We start from the raw sequence: 25,926 nt of genomic DNA on the forward strand, positions 1-25,926 counted from the left end.
AACAGAAATTGTCAAATCTCCTATCCAGAAACTGGGGTGTTATTGTTAAATCTTACTTCCTAATAAACTACAAAAGATGCTGTGATTCTATGATTCAAATTCAGGACATGGCCATCAAGCAACTTTAATATAGGGTCAGTTTCATATATGGTCATTCTGTTTCCAGTCTTACAGTCTTATAATACATAAAGCATAAAAGCAGAATAAAGTTTTCTTAAGCATTATAAGGATATTATTTCTCTGCCTTAAATCCTTCAGTGATTCCCTGATGCTCTCAAGGGTAAGTCCAGACTTCTCAGTGTCATTTGCAAAGCCTCCCTGATTTTGCCCCTAAGTATCAACACAGCTTCACTCTTCGTAACTGTGTTCTTTGAATTTTACTCTCTAACCATTTATAGATCTCCTTACGGACCAGTAAAGAAGCCAGGCTGTGTTCATACTTTGCACATTCTGTTATCACTTCCCTGGATATACTTTTCATACTCACAACCTCCTAAACTAGACTAATTTCTACTCTTTGAGAATAAAATAGAATTATTGAAGAATGGAAACTTTTGAGACATTTTCTAGGTTTTCCATTTGCTAGAAATAACATCAACCCATGTTTTATTGGGAAGATTAAATTAAATTAGATAATAAAGCATTGTATCTAACACAAAGCAAGCCCTCAAGAAAGTATATTTTAGTAGGAGTAATATACTATTACTAATTGGTTTTGTGGAATGTGCTGATATTTATTGGAGTGCAAAGAAGAATTTGACATAATAATATTGATTTGGGTTGTTTGATTTAGTAGAGAAGTTGAGAAAAACTGGTTCAATTGAACTTATTTTCAAAAAAATAATTTATATATTCACCAGGGACCTTGTTCTTACACTACTTTATGTAGTTTAAATTTGAGAAAATTACCAAAAACATGTCTATCACTTATTATCAATCAGTTACAAATAGTTATTACCAACTCTATGAGTACAAAGTTGATACAACAAGCTATGAAGGTGTACTTATCTCAACCAAGGGATGAACTGTTTGTGACTTTTCAAGTCACAGTCCTCTACATCAGTAAAGGAAATAGGAACAGCATTTATTGGACAGAAAAGTAAGAGAAACAATTTTAAATTCCATTAATAATAATATTTAATCAAGCTATCCTCTCTGCATGAAGGATTTCTGTACAGAAGATTTCTCCTATTTTTTGTCCCAGGTGAACTGATCTAGTTATGAAAAAACAGAAATGTGTTTGTGTGAACCATAATGACAACCTACTTCACAGAGCAGAAATAATGATGGGTTCAGATGGTCCAGTGCAGGTGGTCGAAATTGCTACTTCAAAAGCTACTATGAAGTGATTTTCAAAGGGCTCACACTTCATCCACCACCACCAATCAAGAGACACTTGCTCAGGACACATTCCCTTGGATAAAAACTAAGAAGTAATTATTTCCTTTAAGGGATCCACATCAATTTCATCACAATAAAAGTTATAAACACAAGGAAGGAATTTCTTTGCAAATTTTGTGCAGATGTTATTAATTCTGCAAATCTAGATGAATACAATGAAAGAAAAAACAAAATATCCAATATGGACAATGATTAACTTATACTAGTGTACATACACACACACATACATACACACACGTACTCACAGAGACAGAACACTACGTTAAAACACCAATTTACTAAGTAATTTTATCCTGAATTTTACATTTTTAACATTTGACTAAAGTAAAATGAATTAATAATTATCACATTTTATGATGGTTTAAATAGGATTGAGAGCAAGTAAATCTAAAATATCTAATTTATGAAATAATTGTAATATTCATGTTTCTTTCTTTTTTTTGAAATAGGACATCAAAAATTTTTATTACAATTCAACATGCTCTTCTAACAATGCCGTGGCCAAGCCACCCAATGTTTTCTTCACATTCCTTCCACACAAGTTAATTTGTTTCACAAAGTGGAATTAAAGTATATTCAAGTCATTCAAATGCAAGCTATATAGATTCCTTATAAGTTACTGTATTAAGGTAGAAAAGAGATGCAAGAAAAAAAGACATCACAGAATTTATAATATAGGTTATCAAAATATTGGTACACAATCTTTCCCAAGCTGCTTCATGATGAACCTAAAATTGCCAGCAAGAAAGAATAGTACAAGAATGAGGTTTATGGCTCATCCAACTCCATGTCATAATTACTGTAATACTTATTGGTGTAATAATTCTCATAATTATCCTCAGAAGGATCTCTATGAGACTGGCAAAAACGACAGCTGCATCTAAATGTTTGCACTCTTGAGGGAGTCTCAACGTCGTTCTGCAGTGGTTCTCTTTGAGAGTCAGATGGAGAAACTCCTTTGCAGTAGCACTTTTTAATAGATTGAATCAGCCACTCCATCTTATCTCTCTGATCAGTTAACATGGTCCTCACCCCTCTCCTACAGGGTATGTTTTCACCAAGTAACTGCCCAGTAGGTTGAGGTAGACATTCTGGTAGAATGAAGGGCAATTTGATATTAGGGTTGAGCATCAAGTTACTGAGGTTCTTTATTAACACTTCAGACATAGTTTGAGAGGCAACTGGAATTGCCTGGGAATTTTCATCAATGGACATTTGAGGAGACTCAAGGCTCCAGGCTCCAGGTTGGGTTAACCTCATATGAATCCATTGGGAGCTTGAAGCTCCCCCAGACCTTTGGGTTCCAGTGGAAGGTGATGCTTTAGAATCAAATTGCTACAAAGTAGCCTGGAAGAACTACAGAGCTAAGAAAGAGGGAGAAAAATCCAAGCTGGCACATGGAGGTGAGAGAAGAATCCAACCCATGATTCTTTAAATTAGTTATTTTCAATAGGAAACATTGCTGCTCCCAACAGGCATCTAAAAATTTCTGAGGAAAACTTGGTTGCAAAATAATTTTTATAAACTACTGGCATTTAGAGGCAGAATACCCAGATTCTAAATATCCTCCACATCATAAAACTGTAACACACAAGGAAGACTTGACCCACATGATTTAGCAATGCCCTTGTCTACCAAGCTAGATCATATTCTAGGTCACTAAACAAATCTTATTGAATTTCAAAGAGTTAAAATTACTCAGACAATATTCTCTGACAAAAAGAGAATTAAACATAAAAAAATAGCAGGATATCAGATACACCTATAAATATTTTAAAAAGCAAGCAAAACTCTACAAAATACTACATTGACCAAAGCAGAAGTCTCAAAGAAAAATAGAAAATATTTTGAACTAAATGAAAATGAAAAGACAACCTATCAAATCTGAAGAATACACTTACATCAAGATGGGAGGGAAATGTATAGTATTATTACTTGGCGACTTAGATGAAATGGGTCAATTCCTTGAAAAACTCAAATTACCTAAACTCATCCTAGAAGAAATAGATAACATGAGTAGTACTAAATTTGTAGCTACAAGTCTATACTTTCAGAGATCATTTCCATAGTTCATTACTAAATTTGTAGCTAAAACCTTTCTGAAAAAGAAAATTTCAGGCATAGATGACTTCACTGGTGAATTACACCAAACATTTAAGGAAGAATTAATGCCAGTTCTTAAAAATGTCTTCCAGAAAATTTAAGAGACAGCAGCCCTTCTCAACTCACTTGAGGAGGCCAGCATCTTTTGACACAAAAGACAGAAATAATAATAAGAAGAAGAACAATATGACATAAAAATCGATGTAAAATATCTTAATGAAATACTAGCAAATTTAAATAATATATAAAAACAAACAAAATAGCACAATCAGGAGAGTTATGTTAGGAATGCAAGGCTAGTACATTAGAAAACTAATCAGTGTAATTCATTATCTTAAGACAGTTAACAAAGACAAAAACAAAGGATCATAGCAATAGGTGAGGAAAAAGTATTTGCCAACATTCAGCATCCATTCATGATTTAAAACAAAATTCTCAGCAAACTTGGAATAGAAGGGACCTTTTTTAATCTGACAAAGAAAAACCACAAATATCTACAGCTAATGTCAAGCTTAATTTCAGAAGACAATGTCTTTCTCCTATAATCCATATCTGGGTAAAGACTTCATCTTTAACCACTTCTATTCAGACCCATTTAAAGTTCCTACACCTAATTTTATATCTTATTATTATTACCACCACCACTACTATACTACTACTCAAGACACCCCAGAAATAATACTGGACCCACCTCTGTCTACATCTTATGATCTCAGTTATAGATCTGACTCACCATAGGATGTTAAAACGCTATATACTCTCTCCTCAGCCCTTACAGCTAAGGGGTTCAAGTTATGTGTCAAGACTTTGCCAATCAGACTTAGCTTGATTTTGGAGCTAAAAAGGACCTCAATTCTGAACACTCCAGGAGATATAATTCACATAGATTCCCCTCATCCTGGAGTTCTTGGTGAAAGAAATCTGTGTAGTAGAGTTCTTGCTTCTTCCATTGTAGCAGGAAAGTCTATAGGGTGTGTTTCCAACAGGGAGCAACTTGTGGCACTCAGTAGTCAGTGAGAAAGGCTGTGGTTTCCTCATCAAACCAGTCCTACAATATTACTGTTGTTGTTTTTGTTCTTGGGCTTAGTTCCTAAATGGAAGGCATTGAGCCTGGTTCTCAATCTTCATAAAAAATAATGAAATAATGTCATATGCAGCAACATGGATGGACTTGGAGATTGTCATACTGAGTAAAGTAAGTCAGAGAAAGACAAATATCATATGATATTGCTTATATGTGGTATCTAAAAAGAAAGAGGGGCACAAATGAACTTATCTACAAAACAGAAATAACGTTACAGATATGAAAAATAAACTTATAGTTACCAGAGGGTAAGAGGGGGAGGGATAAATAGGAAGATTGGGATTGACATATACACACTATTATATATAAAACAGATAACTAATAAGGACATACTGTATAGCACAGGGAACTCAAATCAATACTCTGTAATGGCCTATATGGAAAAGAATCTAAAAAAAAAGAGTGGATATATGGAAATGTATAACAGATTCACTTTGCTGTAAGCCTGAAACTAACACAACATTGTAAATCAACTATACTCCAATAAAAAAAAGTAATAAAAAAGTTACCTAGTATCCTTTTCATAAACATATATTCTGCTCTATTAACAACCCTGAGTGATATGTTCCATAACTTTTGAACAACCACCTGAAGTACCTGAAGATTGCTTCAAGACTCTGCAAAGGTAGCTACTGCACAAAAGAAATACTTCTATTATCTACAGACAAATATCTAAAATTTGAATTATAGTCCCAATATCTATTCTCTCTGAATCTCATTTTCTGCATCTGTAAAAAAAGAAAAGAAAAAAAAACCTTAACTGGCCCATAGGATTGTAAAAGAGACTGCTTTGCACATTGTAATGACGTGCTATAAAAAAAGGAGTTCTTTCATGCAAAATTCTATTACAAGAATTCTCGAATTACTTTTTGTCCATTGAAAATTTAAAATGAAGAAGAAAATTAATTACAAGTTTTTCAGCAAATATTGATTGTTCTGACTGTATTGTAAATTAAAATGAAGGAGAATTAAGTTCTTCATTATGGTAGAGTAGGAGATATATCAATTAAGATTAAGAAAAATATCTGTATTTACCTCAAAGTTAAAGATCGAGGGAAAAGATTATCTTGTGGTATATCAGGATTTCAAAACTTTAGCTCATTGTTTTATACATTCAGAAGATATAAAAATATAAAACACCCTCAAGCTATCAAACTTAAATCTACAAAATACAGTAAAGTAAATATGAGTGTATTTGTGCTATTGATCTTTTTTTTTCCAAAATTGAACAAATGATTCACAAACTGAGAAAAAAAAAGTCACTTAAAGTTTTAAGCCTAATAACAAAAATAATTTCAATTCACAAATGCTATTTAGTGACTAGAGTTTGCTCTTGGGAAATAAAATTTTATCATTTTAATAAAACATTCAGAAATTCTCACTGTTGTGCATTTTAAAGTAATATAATTAAAACCTAACACATATATATGGAATCAAAAAAAAAAAAAAAGGTCATGAAGAACCTAGGGGCAAGACGGGAATAAAGACACAGACCTACTAGACAATGGACTTGAGGACACGGGGAGGGGGAAGGGTAAGCTGGGACAAAGTGAGAGAGTGGTAGTGTATATATGTCCATATATACACTACCAAATGTAAAACAGATAGCTACTGGGAAGCAGTCACATAACACAGGGAGATCAGCTCGGTGCTTTGTGACCAGCTAGAAGGGTGGAATAGGGAGGGTGGGAGGGAGGGAGATGCAAGAGGAAAGAGATATGGGGATATATGTATATGTATATGTATAACTGATTCACTTTGTTATAAAGCAGAAACTAACACATATTGTAGAGCAATTATACTCCAATAAAAACATTAAAAAAAAAAACCTTAGGAGAAAATTGTTTAAACAATATATCCATCATTCACCATATTTGCATTGACAAATTTTAACATAAACTGTCAAAATTTTAATTTTATAGACTGTATGTGCTGTTAAATCAGAAGTTCCAAATATAGTCTTCTACCTTGCATTGCTTTACACTAAACATATTTTCAAAACACGATCTTTAAAAAGGTACCAAAGGTATTTATCTTAGAAGACAAGAAAATATGAGACAACATTCAGGAGGGCCCCCCAAATTGAGAAACAGAGAGGATTATTTTTTCCTTCCATAGGCCCTATTGAAAAAAGTTACAAGGCCAGTGTACCTTGATGTTTAGTGAAATCACTTTAAATTATTTATTACATATGTTCTTCTTCCTTACAGTTTTTAATTATTTTGCTGCAATTTGTGTGATTTTATTCCCTATGGTTTAAGAAAATACATAAGGCAAATTTTGGGTGAACAGGGATAACTCAAATATAAGAACTTTTAGAATAAAATGATCATTCCAATTTGATTACTCCTCTTCAATGTTAATCAATTCAACTAAAAATTTCAATTATATATAGAGAAATGATAAGCTATATACTCGTTTAAAATGACCACCAAAATATTGAAGGATTTAAGTTCTGAAATTTACCAAAAATGTTCAATTCTAAAATAATATTCAGGAATAATCTTTTTTATATTTTATTATATTTCAAATTTATTTTTGAATAGAGACACTTATTTAGAAATTAATAACACTATAGATGGTATATTGTTATACCCACAGATTACATTATTAATTTGTTAGCTAAAAGAAAATGCAAGAAATAATCAGTGAATAATTTCCTTTTATAACATTCCCAAACTCAAATTTACTAAAGAAATTTCCAGGTGTTTTATTTAGAAATCATGGCTTAAGAGACAATAGGGTATCTGAGCTTCAGACCTTATTATTTCCCTGCCTCAGTGTAAGGTATTACAGATGTTGTTAACACATCCACTCCTGGGAGAAACCTGGAAAGAAGTAGCCCAAAATTCTCATTAATTTTAGGAGGTGAAAACTGTGACAATCTGAATAAATAAATAGTGTTAATTTCATTTTTACACATTGGCATGCTACATTTTACAACCAAGAGAAAGGAATGAGTTGAAGGAGAAAAGCTTAAAAAACATTTTATGCATAATTGATCCAGTTTTGTTACAAATTATTTCTCAACCATAAAAGGTATGAGCAATTACAGGATTAGAAGGAAGAGAAAATTGGAGAAAATATTATTCAAATAATCTATAAATACAGAAACACATAATCCATTTTATTTGTATCAAATCTACATAAAGGAAAATTTATGAGTATGTTGGGTATTTGCATTTATTGAACCCTGAAATAAGACCAGCATCTAACATCTGCAGGGTTGACTCAAGTATAAATATGAAGGCCCACATACCATGTGTCTAAATATTTGGTTGGCCAAAAAGTACCTTCGATTTTTAAGTAAAAATAAAAGACACCTTTTTCATTTTAACTAAGAACTTTACTGAACAACATATTCACCCTTTTGTTCCACTACCTTCTGTCATTTTTCAGGCAACATCATAATTCCATCTTCCCAAAACTTTTTATCTTTTTGAGCAAAGAACTGTTCCAGGTGCCCTTTACAGTCTCCCAGGGAATTGAAATTATTTCCTCTAAGAGAATTTTGTAAAGACCGAAATAAATGGAAATCTGAAGGGGCTATGTTTAGTGAATATGGCGGATGAATCAGAACTTCCCAGACAAGCTGTAACAGTTTTTGCCTGGTCATCAAAAAACATGCAGTCTAGGCAGAACACTCTATGACATAAATAAGAGCAAGATCCTTTTTGACCCACCTCCTAGAGAAACGGAAATAAAAACAAAAATAAACAAATGCGACTTAATGAAACTTAAAAGCTTTTGCACAGCAAAGGAAAACATAAACAAGACCAAAAGACAACCCTCAGAATGGGAGAAAATATTTGCAAATGAAACAACTGACAAAGGATTAATCTCCAAAATTTACAAGCAGCTCATGTAGCTCCATATCAAAAAACAAACAACCCAATCCCAAAATGGGCAGAAGACCTAAACAGACATTTCTCCAAAGAAGATATACAGATTGCCAACAAACATATGAAAGTATGCTCAACATGACTAATCATTGGAGAAATGCAAATGAAAACTGCAATGAGGTATCACCTCATACCAGTCAGAATGGGCATCATCAGAAAATCTACAAAGAGCAAATGCTGGAGAGGGTGTGGAGAAAAGGGAACCCTCTTGCACTGTTGGTGGGAATGTAAATTGATACAGCCACTATGGAGAACAGTATGGAGGTTCCTTTAAAAACTAAAGATAGAACTACCATACGACCCAGCAATCCCACTACTGGGCATATACCCTGAGAAAACCATAGCTCAAAAAGAGTCATGTTCCAAAATGTTCATTGCCGCTGTATTTACAATAGCCAGGACATGGAAGCAACCAAAGTGTCCATCAACAGAGGAATGGATAAAGAAGATGTAGCACATATATACAATGGAATATTACTCAGCTATAAAAAGAAATGAAATTGAGTTAATTGTAGGGAGGTGGATGGACCTAGAGTCTGTCATACAGAGTGAAATAAGTCAGAAAGAGAAAAACAAATACCGTATGCTAACACATGTATATGGAATCTAAAAAAATATACAAATAAAATGGTTCTGAAGAACCTAGGGGCAGGACAGGAATAAAGATGCAGATGCAGAGAATGGACTTGAGGACACAGGGGGGTAGAAGGGTAGACTGGGAGGAAGTGAGAGAGTGGCATGGACATATATACACTACCAAATGTAAAATAGCTACTGGGAAGAAGCCACATAGCACAGGGAGATCAGCTCGGTGCTTTGTGACCACCTAGAGGGGTGGGATAGGGAGGGTGGGAGGGAGATGCAAGAGGGAGGAGATACGGGCATATATGTATACATATAGCTGATTAATTTTGTCATACAGCAGAAACTAACACAACTTTGTAAAGCAATTATACTCCAATAAAGATGTTAAAAAAAAACACGCAGAAGATGGACAGCATGGTGCCAAGGAATATATGCAAATGGCTAATAATAAAACAAACAAACAAACAAAAAACAAACAAGCGGTCTTGCATTATTCTGACGGAAGATTATGGGCTTTCTATTGACTAATTCCAGATGCTTTTCATCGAGTGCTTCTTTCAATTGGTCTCATTGGGAGCAGTACTTGGAATTAATCATTTTGTTTTCTGGAAGGAGCTCATAATGGAGGACTCCCTGCCACTCCCACCATATACACAACATCACCTTCTTTGGATGAAGACTGGTCTTTGGTGTGGTTGGTGGTGGTTCATTTCACTTGCTCCATGATCTATTCTATTCCACATTATTGTATAGTATCCACTTTTCATCACCCGTCACAATTTGTTTTAAAAACGTAATGTTTTCATTATGTTTAAGTAGAGAATCTCATGTGGAAATACAGTCTAGAGGGTTTTTTTCGCTTAACTTATGTGGAACCGAAACATCAAAGTGATTCACATAACCAAGCTGGTGCAAATGATTTTCAGTGCTTGATTTGTATATTTTGAGTATGTCGGCTATCTCCCACATGGTATATCGTTGACTGTTCTCAATGAATGTCTTGATTTGATCGCTATCAAATTCAACTGGCCTACCCGACCATGGAACATCGTCCAGCGAGAAATCTCCAACATGAAACTTCGCAAACCACTTTTGACATGTTCGATCAGTCACAGCACCTTCTCCATACACTGCATAAATCTTTTTTTGTGTTTCAATTGCCTTTTTACCTTTCTTGAAATAATAAAGCATAATATGCCAAAAAGTTGCTTTTTTCCTTCCATCTTCAATATTAAAATGGCTACACAAAAATTCACCAATTTTGATAAGTCTTTTTTCTAAATGCACACTGATATGACAGCTGTCACATACAATCTAACAAAATTGTTTTGAATAAAGTTAAAGTTAACTAAGTGCTACTAGAGCCATCTTACGGAAAAAACCGACCGAACCTTTTGGCCAGCCCCATATTTAAAATACAAAAATCAAAAAACAAAAACAAAAACAAATCAAGACATCAAAGCATTATATGAAATATGTTCTATCATCCTGCCTTGAATATTATACTTCCATAACAACCTGGAAGGCAAGGATAGGGTTTCAAATTCTTCGACACTCCGAGTTTTATACCAGAATTGAAGACACAAAGAGAACCAAACAGAGTGGACATATCTCTTTAACTCTGTAGATTCCTCCTCCATAGGTGGCAGGGCCAGAGAGAAACCCTTTAAATGATAGGATACCACCTAAAAATTGGTATTTTACATCTTAATAATTTAGTACAGAACTGTGAGGAACAGAAATAATTATATTTCATGAGGGTTTGATATTGGGTTAAAAAGCAATGAATCATTTCTAGTTTGGGTCAAATGATTCTGTGGTTTATGCTTTTATCACTCTACCCCTACTAGAAAATGTTAGAAAATTTTGATGGAATATTATCAAATTTCTTTAAAGCCTATTATGAGTGACAGTATGCAGACATAAGAGAGATGAATACCTTAAGAAATTGAGACAAAAGAAACAACCCAAAATAGATGTGAATACATCTAAATAAAAATAGACTAAATAACAATACAAAAGAAAGACATGAATTGCATATCTAATCAGACCTTGGAAACGATGCCAAATAAGAAAAAGATACTGGCAGAAAGGCTCAACAATTTGACTCTAGTGTTAAGGAAAAGTGAGGAAATATTTATCCTGAATTAAACTTCTTGAAATATTAACTGAAACCATGCACCCAGTTAGAGACAAATGAGCATGTTCCTGATGTTACTATGTACTGATTACTGATTCAAGAATGCTTCCAAGTTTTAAAAACTGGTTATTAAGTTTTTTAAAAACTAACTTGTAATCAATCTATGACTTCAGCAGCACTATAATGGAAGTAGATCCACACCCCTGCAGGTGCAAATTTACTAGCAAGATTTTTAAGCTGAGAGTTTCTGGACCCTTCACCTTTCCTTTGTTAATGTGACCCTCACTTACATCAGCTCTTGTCTCCAAACCAAACACACCCCATTAAGTGGCAGTTACAATGGGAACCGTGCTTGCTGTGTGGTGTGTGCTACTCTGTTCCCTGTTCTGTAAAATTTTTGCAGAGTATTGTTGGGAAAGTTGAATGTGAGCTTGATTGACAATCTGAAACTGAAACTCAATCCAGTGATCTTTAAGCTACTCCCTTGTTGCCTGGAAGAAAATCCTAAAGAGAAAAGCTCCACTCTTTCAATAAGTGTGGCATCACCAGTGCTCTTGATGGCACAGAAGATGGTACAGGTAGCAAAGTACAAGAATCAGCAATCAGTCAGAAAATTACCCAAAAGAGATGGACTTTGTGCATGCCTTTTAGAAATACTTAATTTACTTTATATTTTCTTTATATTTTTGCAGAAAACCCTGAATAACTCAAATAAAAGACCACATCCTATGTAAATCAAATAAAGAAAACATATAAGCAGTGACAAAGCATCATTACATAGTTTAAGTGACAGTGCATTTTGTAATGTACGTGAAATAATGACACATAATTGGCTGCATTTTACAGTTAATGAAATATATTCTATTCACAGGCATTATTTGAATACCTTGCTCTTTGTAGAGTATGCTTATTAGCAATGAGTTGTTGATCATAAGCTCTTCTATAAAGACTCAGGTAAAAATATAACCAGCTTACATGAATATGCCATGAGTTTCAACACTGCCCACTTTAGGTGTCTGCATGATTTTTCTGTCCCACTTCCAGTCTTGACACACTTTCGACTCACTATCTGGGACGACTTGAATCAGCCAGGTTCATGGAAAATCTAACTACCTTGTATCAAAGAAGTTATAGATGTAGTTATAGATGGAATTTAAGTTGCCATATTAGAAAGATCAAAATCAATATTAAGATGAATATGAATGACTTAAAATGATCATTTAAACTTTTTAAAATTAATAATGCAAATGTTATTAAGAAATCTTTGAAACTATATTCCATATTGTTAAGATAATATTACCTTAAGGTTATAAATTATCTTGTTTTTATCAAAGAAAAATATGTAAGATTTTTCATGGAAGGCTGTCTATTCTAAATAGAAATAAAAGAGGAACACATTACCATTTCATGACATTTCTGCTACTTTACCTTAAATTTATAAACCACTTAAAAGGCTTTAAAATCAAGTACATGTCTATTTATCCATATAGTATCTCCATTGATCTAAATGAGAATACTCCTAGCTATTAATTTGGTTTTTCTATAATATAGTAATATTTCTTTAAAATATTTTCATGGCCTTTGATTTTAAATTGTATTCTAAAAAATTATTTATTTTATTTATTTTTATTTTTGGCTGCACGTGGGCTTTCTCTAGTTGTGGTGAGCGGGGTTTACTCTTCATTGCGGTACACGGGCTTCTCATGGCAGTGGCTTCTCTTTGTTGCAGAGCACGGGTTATAGGTGCATGGGTTTCAGTAGTTGTGGCACATGGGTTCAGTAGTTGTGGCTCACGGTCTCTAGAGCACAGCCTTAGTAGCTGTGGCGCCCAGGCTTAGTTGCTCCACAGCATGTGGGATCTTCCCAGATCAGGGCTCAAACCCATGTTCCTTGCATTGGCAGGTGGATTCTTAACACTGCGCTACCAGGGAAGCCCATGGCCTTTGATTTTAAAAGCAGGAAATTTACCACAGTTACATTAATTTGCAAATGCATTCACTCAAACCAAAAGGAATATGTTATCATTCTCAATACAGTTTAATTATCTGTGTAGGGTAAAAATATAAAATATTTAGAACTAGACCATATACAAAAATAACTTCAGAATGATCAAAGCATATAAATCATCTTTTCAATTCTTAGACATTTCTTGCTATAGGTGACTGTGGTCTAAGCATCTATTTCATTTTGATATACTTAGATCATTTAGGATTAACCAATAGCTGGCTGGGTCAATGACATGATTTTTGGGGTCAATGACATGATTTTTGTGGTCAATGTAGAAAATCACAGAAAAAGTATTTTAGCTTGACTCATTGTTGCATACCAATTTCCATGAGTATATTAATTTGATCCAATAGGAATACTATTATAGGAACAGAAGCTACAACCACAGCTGCTAACTAGTTTTCATTATTTTATCAAATTTTCCTAGATTTTTCCACAGGCCAAATTGGAGAATTAAATATGGAATGAGAATATTCATACCCACATCTTAAACATATCAATTTGATCTGAACTTTCACTAATATCATTTGCATATATAATTTAAATGGCTAAAAAATATATTTTTAAAAATTTTTGTTTGTTGTGTAGTGGAATCCTCAATCCTCAATGCTTCCATTTGCTTCTGCCTACCATAATAGCCCCTTTTTCTCTGAATCATGAATTCATTAAGTGGTTTCTGTAATTTGTTGATTAAATCTAGTGGTGATATTCATGCACTAACAACAAAATGAACTTAAGATGTAACTGAGGTAGCTTAAAAATATGGCCCCCAAATTCCTTGACACTCCTTGCTTTAAGTTTATGATTGCTTCAGCCAATAGAGTACAGTGGAAGAGATGCCAAGTGACCTCTGAGGCCATATGAACAGCAGAGCTGGTGATTCCTATAAATCTTGGGTTTATTTATTTTTACAGTTCATTTACTGGAAAACTGCTCCTTTTGCATCTTGATTTCATTGAAGTTTTTTTAGATAGTTCCAGAGAGGTACTCAGTCTAGGGCTAATCATTACTACAGCTGAAGCAAGATCTTCTTGAATACTTTCCCCCAACATGCTGTGAATCAAGTTTTCCTAGTGTGGGTGGTGGGAATAGGCACTATTCCTGGCCCAGTTCTGGGAACTGTTCCCTTTTATCCTTTCAGACCCTTCTTTCCCCAGTTCTTCATCAATGCATGTGCCAATGAGTTACATACAGGCTTTATCTTTGAAGGGCAGCCTCCCCAGATCTCTGGGGTTTTCTCTTTGCACAGCTCTCTCCTCTCTGATACTCTGTTGTGCAAACTCTGGCCACCTTGATCTCCCTGGAGTCTCAGCTCAGTCTCCTCAGCTCATAGAAAGCACCTTGGGCTTCACTCGGATTTCCCCCTCCCCAAGGTAAGTCCTGAAAACTCTTTGAAAAAATAATCTGGGTAACTGTAGGTCTAACATCATAAATTTCCCTTTTCTCAGGTCTTGGTTTCCTATGTTCCCTGATGCCCAGCATCTAAAATACCACTGTTTCATGTATTTCACTGAGTTTTGTTTATTTCAGGCTGGAAGGTAAATCTCATCCCTGCTAGTTTATCATAGCCAGAAGTGGCAGTCTCGACAGTATTAATGTGGTTCTTGATTTCACCTCTTTGATGATAAGTATCAATGAGAAGAAATAGAATTATGAAAAAATATCTTTATTAATAAAGTTTTAGATGAGTTGGAGCATCCTACACTAAATGCATTAGCAATAAATCCATTATAGTTATATGTTATGAAAAAGTGTATATATGCATCTATGATTTCCTTGCAAAGGCAAAACTTACATATTTTAAAACATTTAGAATAGAAAAATATTAAAAATGGACATATTAATCTATGAAATGTCATTAATTAAACTTCATGGAAATGTTGCTACTAACATTTTAATGAATATGTAGACATTTCATTCAATCCATTTAGTATGTTTCCTGATGATGACAAGGATTGGAGAAGAGGGAAAAGATGGTGATAATACTTTTAATGCATGTATGATACTAATGATTTTACATGGAATCTTCTAGCAGAGGGTGGCTGAATGGAGGAGAGGCCATCATCATTGGAAGTTAGGAACCTAAGAGACTAAGCCAGAGGTGTGGAAAGATTCTCTATGTGGATTTTTAGGTCACCACAAGTGGTAACAGTATTAGTACTGGAGACAGTGATAATAAGTCAGGTGCTGTGAATTAGAGGTACTGACCATAAGGAATGTATGAATCTAATTCCAGGACCTCCCCAACCACCTGTGTTGTGCATCACAGAAGTATCTGGAAGTGAAAATTCAGACCAAGAAAAACAGCCAGTCTTATTCAGGACTGGTAGAGATTATGGGAAAATAATATAAAATTATTTATTGAGTGAACCATAGGGATTCTTGATTGCCAAAATGGGTAGGAGTGGAGGAGAAAGCCTAGTTTCAGAAAGAGCAAAAAAATCAAAGGGACGATTCTGAAAAATGGTTGATGCTATTAGAAAATTTTGCTTTTGACAAACCTTCAGTTTCAGAGGGGACTTTGGGTGAATTTTCACAGGTTCGTGTGGGTGATGATTTGTCCTGAACGCAGCATGCCCATTGACACCCAGAGAGAACCGTCTACTGGATGGAGGGATTTTGTAGTCTGGTGGGTGTAAAGGATCAGTACCAGTGACTTTAGTGGTAGATGGAAAATCAGCTCTAAATAATCTATTTTAGGGACTGGATTCTAAAGCAGTTTGTATTTGCAGCCTGGAAGGAGTTGATGAATAAAATGGGTATTGTGTCATAAGTAGAACTTCGTACCTATAGAGTGCATGTCAATCCAGATTTATGCTAAGATTGGGGCCTATATACTAGGCCCACTGTTTTTGGATATTAAAACTTATTTGAAACTTAATGTGAAGATGTCAGAACTTAACATTTTACAGTCTGATTTTTTCTTTTTTCACTTTTAAAATTATTTACAAACTCTATCACATACTTTCATTATATTTTATAGAATATAAAAATATAGAATTTTATAGTTCCATAATGACACTAACTTGAAAATAAGTGATAATAGCTTGGTCATGAGCAAAGATCAGGCAAATACATAGGTATTGATTAAACTCATGCCAAGGTGCTGGTAAACCAGTAGTTCTCTAACTACCCAACAGTCATCAAGGAGCTTGTTAAAAAGATACATTCTGGAGTTGAAACACAGAGACTGTCATTTAATTGCTATAAGACCCCAAATGTGCATTTATACCAAAATCTCTAAGCAATTCGGGTGCATGTGTTCAGTGGACCAGGTTTTGAGATGTCCCCACCCTTGTCCCAAAACACTGTGAAGCATATCATAGAAGGAGACTGAGGCAGTAGGTGCTAGGCTTTAAATAAACTATCACCTCTCTTGAAAGGTAAGTTTTCTCAAAGACTTAGAGACCAAAATATGATAGAATAAAATCAGCCCCTGTTACATTTGTAAACACACTGGAAAATGATTTTGAAGTGACCATCTGCTTGCTCTGTTCTCTATATGTCAGTGTTACTCTCTTACATAGCCTTCCAAGGAGTTCGGTCTCTAATGTGCCATTACTTCCTTTCTAATCAACTAAAAAAAGAAAGACGAACTGGAAGGGATTGGAACCTTGGAGTAAATAAAGAAACAGAAAAAAAGTATAAAATAAATCTTACAATAACTGTGTCCTTGGGATTTACTTAAAGACCATGGCCATCACCCTATAAATATATAATTGAGAAATTTCTCTCTGTTTCCCCAATGTTTCCTATAGTACAGGAGGAAACAACTTAGGTATGATAAGCACATATACATAGAGCACTTACAGAAAAACTGTAGGTCATACCACAGTCAGTAGAAGCCATTGAAACCATATTTTGTATGTACCCCTCAAGGCATTCAGCAACCAATAAAGATCTCTTCACTCTGGAATTTCTCTACATATTTCTTTGTGGAACGTTGCCAAAAGAAATCATACTGATTTCATTTCACCGCCCTTGTGAATGCCCCAGTCTCATATTTCAAAATTCCTATGAGCTATTTTCTCAATTTCATAAAGAAGTAGACTATAATATTGAAAATTATAAGAAAATTATACAGTGTAACATTTTAACAAAATGAGGAACTACACCATAAAGGGTAGTACATTTTGACAGGTTTATTCACTGGCATACCATAGATTTTTTTCTGATGGGTAAATAATTGCATTGTTAAGAAGTTCTCAAGGAAAAAAAATAACTAATTGTTTGTTTGTTTGTTTGTTTTTAGTGTCAACAGTGATGGGGCGTGTTTATTTTTCATGGTGTGGACACTCAACTTCTGGGACCAATTCTGAGGTCAGTGCTTGAGCGGCCACACAATGGTTTCTTTCTTTCTGGTCTTTGTTGTACTGGAGGAGTTAGAACTAAAAATGTAAGAGTCACGACATGCTGGAAATATGGCATGTTACAAAGAGAATAAAATACAGTAAAAATAAATTTTGTTTAACTAAGTTAAACAAAAATGATGGTTGCATAAATAATTATTACAGGACTCTGCTTTTGAGCTTTTACATTCAAGTCAGGAGATAGATTAGTAAACAGATGATAAAAATATGTCAACATTAGATGACAGATATTAACTATAGGGTGTGTCAGGACTCCCTCAAAAGGAAGTTGAATCAATAACTTGGCACTCAGGAAAAGATGAAATTAGAAGGATTAGTAGAAGTTATTCTGGAGAAGAGATGGGGAAAGGGGCTGGGAGGGAATGTAGAATTTCAGGAGAGGGAGCTTCTTATACAAAGCCATGGATGCATAAAAGAATAAAGCATATTCTCACAAAGACAGGTTTTAATGTCTAGTGTTCAATATGAAAAGTAACTAAAAGAAGACATAAGGTTAAATATGGCCTAGATTATGAATGACCTTGTAGCCAATGCTATCAAGTTGACAATTTTCTATACAGTCTACTGTGAATTATTTCCAACCAATCTGTTATCTGCAAATGATTTTTCCCTCTCTTCATACATGTTCTCTCTCTTTTGTGCCTATTTAACCCACATCAATGACTCTGCCTTTCACTGGTTTTTATAAGAAATCTTATATGTAAAACATATTTTTCCCCTATTATAGATTTTACGGAAAATTTGGGAGAAACAGGGAGGGCTCATTTCATGTATGTAACAACATTCTGCTACTTTGCTTCTCCTTTCCCCCTCCCTCTCCAGATTTGTTTCCCCCATCATACAAATTAGTTGCCCTTGAAACTTGATGCAAGTCCTTCTAGAATCTAGAAACTTGATAAGTAGGAGATTTATTAAGATATTTGTTCTCAAATGTGGGTCTCTATTTAAAGAAATAATTTGAGCTGCCTACTCGGAGAACACTTTCCAAACTAACTTATTGTATACTGTTCTGATGAGAACATATACTACACAAACTCATTGTGGAAAACCTACCCTTGCCCAACTGTTACTTTTAAAATTTATACATTATGTTTTGGTGAGTATTAAAAAGTGCTTAATAAACTTTTAGTAATTTCTTCTTTAAAATGAAATCCAAGTAAGCATTTCAAATGGCAATTTATTTTGCAGAAAGAAATTTAACTTTGGATCTGACAAACTATACTCTTGTTTAAACTCACAGAAAGTTTGCATCAATGAAACATTAAAATGAGTGTTTTATTTAAAAAAAGAAAAGACCTCCATGCAAACAGACATGAGTTCTCCACCTTACTATACATACTATCTACTGTTACCTAATTTCAGAACCTTGATTTCCACATTTGTAATATAATACTTACACTGTATATTTTGTACTGTAAGAATTATTCATAAGGTATATACAGTGTCTAAAAGAGGGGGTACTTAATAACAGAATCAAAATAATGCTGTTTCCCTGCAAATTCAAACACATACACACAGAGACATAATTTTAATGCGCACATTTTTGAGTAAATGAAGTAAGCCAAACAAGTAACTGGACATATGTCCAAAGAACCATCAGTTTCAAAATATGCCTCTTCAAATTAGATGTATTGGTTTTCTAATTTATTGTTCCAAATATGGGCCAATCAATATAATCAATACAGTGGCATCTTAAGGAGCAGTTATTTTACATAAATAAAGTAACTATCTTTTCCCATATATCTCAACTCTGGAATGGTATTTAACTGTTAACAAATTAACAGGTTAAAGCTGTGACTGTTACATAGAATTAGAACCATTCTTCAGAAAGGCTAATTATTTTAATTCTAGGCCTTGGATTTGCCTGTCTAAAGTAAGTCACTTTCCATTGTGATTCATTGCAGGTTCATTTGCATTCTAAAGTAGTGCTCCTCCATTCTTTGTTTCACCCTCTGAACACAGCTATTTAAGTGTATTCTGGAGTTTACATGGGCTGCAGGTGCCAGTTCCTGTTGCAGCTGGGCATATATTTTAAAATGGGCTAACACAGAACACAGAGTGCAATGATATACCACATTTAATAAAGGGCTAGTTTGATTTGTATTGGGTTAGTACTTCCAGAAAGCAAAAGCAGGAACTAAATGACAGGCTTTCAAACTCTTAGGCCATCTAAACCTCTGGACCTTGATTACAGAGGGGATGCTGAAAGAGTCTGTCATAAAACAGCAAAAATTTGTAAAACCATTCCCTTCAAAAGACTAGCCAGTGCATTGAATTCTTATTAATAAAAGCATATTTGATTAAATGGTCCATGGCTTTTTAAAGCAAATATTACCTTTACAAAGTGCTTTTTGCATCAGAATTATTTTGTAGTAAAAACCATTAAGAACTAGAAACATAATTGTTTTGTGTCCTTTTACTTTCCAGAATAGCATGAACTATTCTGGCATTATAAAGTGGTTTACTGTGATTTAAAAATATTTTCATTCCTCTGCCAAAGTCAAAGAATTCCACTGAGATATTGTATTTTCCCCCCTAATGTTTGGCTCTATACCAATGGGGGCTAACACATCCAATGCATTCCCTCAGCTCCAGTGTTATCTGCCTTCCATCTCGATCCACTTTTGGGAGGTGTTGACAAAAGACTGGAGTGTGCAGAGAGAGAGAGAGAGAGAGAGAAGCCATAGTATTTGTTCCTCTCCTTCTCTATGTAGATGTTGTTTTTGGCAGTGATTCTGTCTCCGCCATGATTCTAGTTCCTGTTCAACAGCCCATGATGTTAGATTCTACTGGGTGATGCCTATTCTTAGGGTCTTATAATCCATTGTGGTATATTGGACAATGTCCTCTCCCCAAATGTTTCCAATTGTTAATCTCTGGAATCTGTGAATATGTTACCTTACATAGAAAATTAAATTTTGCAGATATAATTATGTTAAGAATATTGAAATGGGAAGATCACCTTGGATTATTTGGATTGGACCAATATAATCACAAGAGTCAGAGGAATCTGATAATACATTGAGCTGATGGAGAATGAAATTACAACATATCAAAATTAGTAGTACAGACTTAAAGCAAGGCAGAGAGGGAAATTTATAGCACTATATAGTTACATCAAAAAAAAAAAAGACTAAAATCAATATTGTCTCCCTTTTTCAAGAGACTAGAAAAAGAAGAGCAAAATAAACCTAAAGGAGCATAAGTGATGACTAAAAAGATAAGAACAGGAATAAATTATTGAAAAGAGAAAAGCAATAGGAAAAAACAATGTTCCAGTTCTTTAAAAAGATCAAGAAAACTGACAAATCTCTAGCAAAACTGGTAAACAAAAGAAAAAGAGGGGGAGTTGAGGAAGACGGCGGAAGAGTAAGACGCAGAGATCACCTTCCTACCCACAGATACATCAGACATACATCTACACGTGGAGCAACTCCTACAGAACACCTACTGAATGCTGGCAGAAGACCTCAGACCTCCTAAAAGGCAAGAAACTCCCCACGTACCTGGGTAGGACAAAAGAAAAAAGGAAAAACAGAGACAAAAGAATAGGGATGGAACCTGCACCAGTGGGAGGGAGCCGTGAAGGAGGAAAGGTTTCCACACACTAGAAGCCCCTTCGCGGGGGGAGACTGCGGGTGGCGGAGTGGGAAGCTTCAGAGCTGCGGAGGAGAGCGCAGCCACAGGGGTGCGGAAGGCAAAGCGGAGAGATTCCCGCACAGAGGATCGGTGCCGACCAGCACTCACCAGCCCGAGAGGCTTGTCTGCTCACCCGCTGGGACGGGTGGGGCTGGGAGCTGAGGCTCCGGCTTTGGTCAGTGCGCAGGGAGAGGACCGGTGTTGGCGGCGTGAACACAGCCTGAAGGGGCTAGTGCGCCACGGCTGGCCGGGAGGGAGTCCGGGAAAAAGTCTGGAGCTGCCGAAGAGGCAAGAGACTTTTTCTTCCCTCTTTGTTTCCTGGTGCGTGAGGAGAGGGGATTCAGAGCGCCGCTTAAAGGAGCTCCAGAGACAGGCGTGAGCCGCGGCAAACAGCGTGGACCACAGAGATGGGCATGAGACACTAAGGCTGCTGCTGCCGCCACCAAGAAGCCTGTGTGTGGGCACAGGTCACTCTCCACACCTCCCCTCCCGGGATCCTGTGCAGCCCGCCACTTCCAGGGTCCCGTGATCCAAGGACAACTTCCCCGGGAGAATCCACGGCACGCCCCAGGCTGGTGCAATGTCATGCCGGCCTCTGCCTCCACAGGGTCACTCGGCATCTGTAACCTCCCCTCCCTCTGGCCTGAGCGAGCCAGAGCCCCTGAATCAGAGGCTCCTTTAACCCCGTCCTTTCTGAGCAAAGAACAGACACCCTCAGGTGACCTACATGCAGAGGCGGGTCCAAATCCAAAGATGAACCCCGGAAGCTGGGCAAACAAAGAGAAAAGGAAATCTCTCCCAGCAGCCTCAGGAGCGGCAGATTAAATCTCCACAATCAACATGATGTACCCTGCATCTGTGGAACACCTGACTAGACAATGAATCATGCCAAATTGAAGCGGAGGATTTTGGGAGCAAGATATATTATTTTTTCCCCTTTTCCTCTTTTTGTGAGTGTGTATGTTTATGCTTCTGTGGGAGATTCTGTCTGTATTGCTTTGCTTTCACCATTTTTCCTAGGGTTCTGTCCTTCCATTTTGTTTTTTATTTTACTTTTATAACAATTTTTATCTTAATAATTATTTTTTATTTTTTATTTTAATAAATTTTATCTTACTTTATTTTATTTTATCCTCTTTCTGTTTTCCTTTCTATTTTTTCTCCCTTTTATTCTGAGTTGTGTGTATGAAAGGCTCTTGGTGCTCCAGCCAGGAGTCAGGGCTGTGCCTCTGAGGAGGGAGAGCCAACTTCAGGACACTGGTCCACAAGAGACCTCCCAGCTCCATGTAATATCAAATGGCGAAAATCTCCCAGAGATCACCAACTCACCACCAACACCCAGCTTCACTCAAGGACCAGCTAGCTACAGTGCTGGACACCCTATGACAAACAACTTGAAAGACAGGAACACAACACCACCCATTAACAGAGAGGCTGCCAAAAATGATAATAAGGTCAAAGACACCCCAAAACATGCCACCAGATGTGGACCTGGCCACCAGAAAGACAAGATCCAGCCTCATCCACCAGAACACAGGCACTAGTCCCCTCCACCAGGAAACCTACACAACCCACTGAACACTAGGGACCCACCCCCACTAGGGACAGACAACAAAAACAAAAACGGGAACTACAAACCTGCAGCCTGCAAAAAGGAGACCCCAAAAACAGTAAGATAAGCAAAATGAGAAGACAGAAAAACACACAGCAGATGAAGGAGCAAGGTAAAAACCCACCAGACTTAATAAATGAAGAGGAAATAGGCAGTCTACCTGAAAGAGAATTCAGAATAATGATAGTAAAGATGATCGAAAATCTTGGAAATAGAATAGAGAAAATGCAAGAAACTTTTAACAAGGACCTAGAAGAACTAAAGATGAAACAAACAATGATGAAAAACACAATAAATTAAATTAAAAATACTCTACATGGTACCAATAACAGAATAACTGAGGCAGAAGAATGGATAAGTGACGTGGAAGATAAAATAGTGGAAATAACTATGGCAGAGTAGAATAAAGAAAAACGAATGAAAAGAACTCAGGGCAGTCTCAGAGATTTCTGGGACAACATTAAACACACAAATATTCGAATTATAGGGGTCCCAGAAGAAGAAGAGAAAAAGGAAGGGACTGAGAAAATATTTGAAGAGATTATAGTTGAAAACTTCCCTAATATGGGACAGGAAATAGTTAATCAAGTCCAGGAAGCAAAGAGAGTCCCAGGAGGATAAATCCAAGGAGAAACATACCAAAACACATATTAATCAAACTATCAAAAACTAAATAAAAAGAAAACATATTAAAAGCAGCAAGGGAAAAACAACAAATAACACACAAGGGATTCCCCATAAGGTTAACAGCTGATTTCTTAGCAGAAACTCTGGAAGCCAGAAGGGAGTGTCAGGACATATTTAAAGTGATGAAGGAGAAATATCTACAACCAAGATTACTCTAACCAGCAAGGATCTAATTCAGATTTGATGGAGAAATTAAAACCTTTACAGACAAGCAAAAGCTGAGAGACTTCAGCACCACCAGACCAGCTTTACAACAAATGCTAAAGGAACTTCTCTAGGCAAGAAACACAAGAGAAGGAAAAGACCGACAATATCAAATGCAAAACAATTAAGAAAATGGGAATAGGAACATACATATCGATAATTACCTTAAATGTAAATGGATTAAATGTTCCCACCAAAAGTCACAGACTGGCTGAATAGAAACAAACACAACACCCATATATATGCTGTCCACAAGAGACCCACTTCAGACCTAGGGGCACATACAGACTGAAAGTGAGGCGATGGAAAAAGATATTTCATACAAATGGAAATCAAAAGAAAGCTGGAGTAGCAATTGTCATATCAGACAAAATAGACTGTAAAATAAAGACTATTACAAGAGACAAGAGAAGGACACTACATAATGATAAAGGGATCGATCCAAGAAGAAGATATAACAATTGTAAATATTTATGCACTCAACATAGGAGCACCTCAATACATAAGGCAAATACTAACAGCCATAAAAGGGGAAATCAACAGTAACACAATCATAGGAGGGGACTTTAACACCCCACTTTCACCAATGGACAGATCATCCAAAATGAAAATAAATAAGGAAACACACGCTTTAAATGATACATTAAACAACATGGCCTTAATTGATATTTCTAGGACATTCAATCCAAAAACAACAGAATACACATTTTTCTCAAGTGCTCATGGAACATTCTCTAGAATAGATCATATCCTGGGTCACAAATCAAGCCTTGGTAAATTTAAGAGTATTGAGGGCCTCCCTGGTGGCGCAAGTGGTTGAGAGTCCGCCTGCCGATGCAGGGGATACGGGTTCGTGCCCCGGTCTGGGAGGATCCCATATGCCGCGGAGCGGCTGGGCCTGTGAGCCATGGCCGCTGGGCCTGCGCGTCCGGAGCCTGCGCGTCCGGAGCCTGTGCTCCGCAACGGGGGAGGCCACAACAGTGAGAGGCCCGCATACCGCAAAAAAAAAAAAAAAAAAAAAAGAGTATTGAAATCGTATCAACTATCTTTTCCGACCACAATGCTATGAGACTAGATATCAATTACAGGAAAAGGTCTGTAAAAAATAGAAACACATGGAGGCTAAACAATACATTACTTAATAACCAAATGATCACTAAAGAAATCAAAAAGGAAATTAAATAATACCTAGAAAGAAATGACAATGGCGACACAATGACCCAAAACCTATGGGATGCAGCAAAAGCAGTTCTAAGAGGGAAGTTTATAGCAATAAAATCCCACCTTAAGAAACAGGAAACATCTCAAATAAACAACCTAACCTTGCACCTAAAGCAATTAGAGAAAGAAGAAGAACAACAAAAAATCCCCCAAAGTTAGCAGAAGGAAAGATATCATAAAGATCAGAGCAGAAATAAATGAAAAAGAAATGAAGGAAATGATAGCAAAGATCAATAAAACTAAAAAGCTGGTTCTTTGGGAAGATAAACAAAATTGATAAACCATTAGACAGACTCATCAGGAAAAAAAGAGAGAAGAATCAAATCAATAGAAATAGAAATGAAAAAGGAGAAGTAACAACTGATACTGCAGAAATACAAAGGATCATGAGAGATTACTACAAGCAACTCTATGCCAATAAAATGGACAACCTGGAAGAAATGGACCAATTCTTAGAAATACACAACCTGCCGAGACTGAACCAGGAAGAAATAGAAAATATGAACAGACCAATCACAAGCACTGAAATTGAAACTGTGATTAAAAATCTTCCAACAAACAAAAGCCCAGGACCAGATGGCTTCACAGGTGAATTCTATCAAACACTTAGAGAAGAGCTAACACCTATCCTCCTCAAACTCTTCCAAAATATAGCAGAGGGAGGAACACTCCCAAACTCATTCTACGAGGCCAGCATCACCCTGATACTAAAACCAGACAAAGATGTCACAAAGAAAGAAAACAACGAGTCAATAATACTGATGAACATAGATGCAAAAATCCTCAACAAAATACTAGCAAACAGAATCCAACAGCACACTAAAAGGATCATACACCATGATCAAGTGGGGTTTATTCCAGGAATGCAAGGATTCTTCAATATACGCAAATCAATCAATGTGATACACAATATTAAAAAATTGAAGGAGAAAAACCATATGATCATCTCAATAGAGACAGAGAAAGCTTTC

At 35.9% G+C, this 25,926-nt stretch overlaps 1 pseudogene; it reads right to left on the reverse strand.

Annotated features, from left to right (window-relative positions):
• Window positions 1-2,169: 2,169 nt before the first annotated feature.
• On the reverse strand, window positions 2,170-2,671 carry LOC132476763 (developmental pluripotency-associated protein 3-like; annotated as a pseudogene).
• Window positions 2,672-25,926: the final 23,255 nt, after the last annotated feature.

The sequence above is a fragment of the Mesoplodon densirostris genome, chromosome 2 (genome assembly GCF_025265405.1).
Source record: "Mesoplodon densirostris isolate mMesDen1 chromosome 2, mMesDen1 primary haplotype, whole genome shotgun sequence".
Classification (NCBI taxonomy): Eukaryota; Metazoa; Chordata; class Mammalia; order Artiodactyla; family Ziphiidae; genus Mesoplodon; species Mesoplodon densirostris.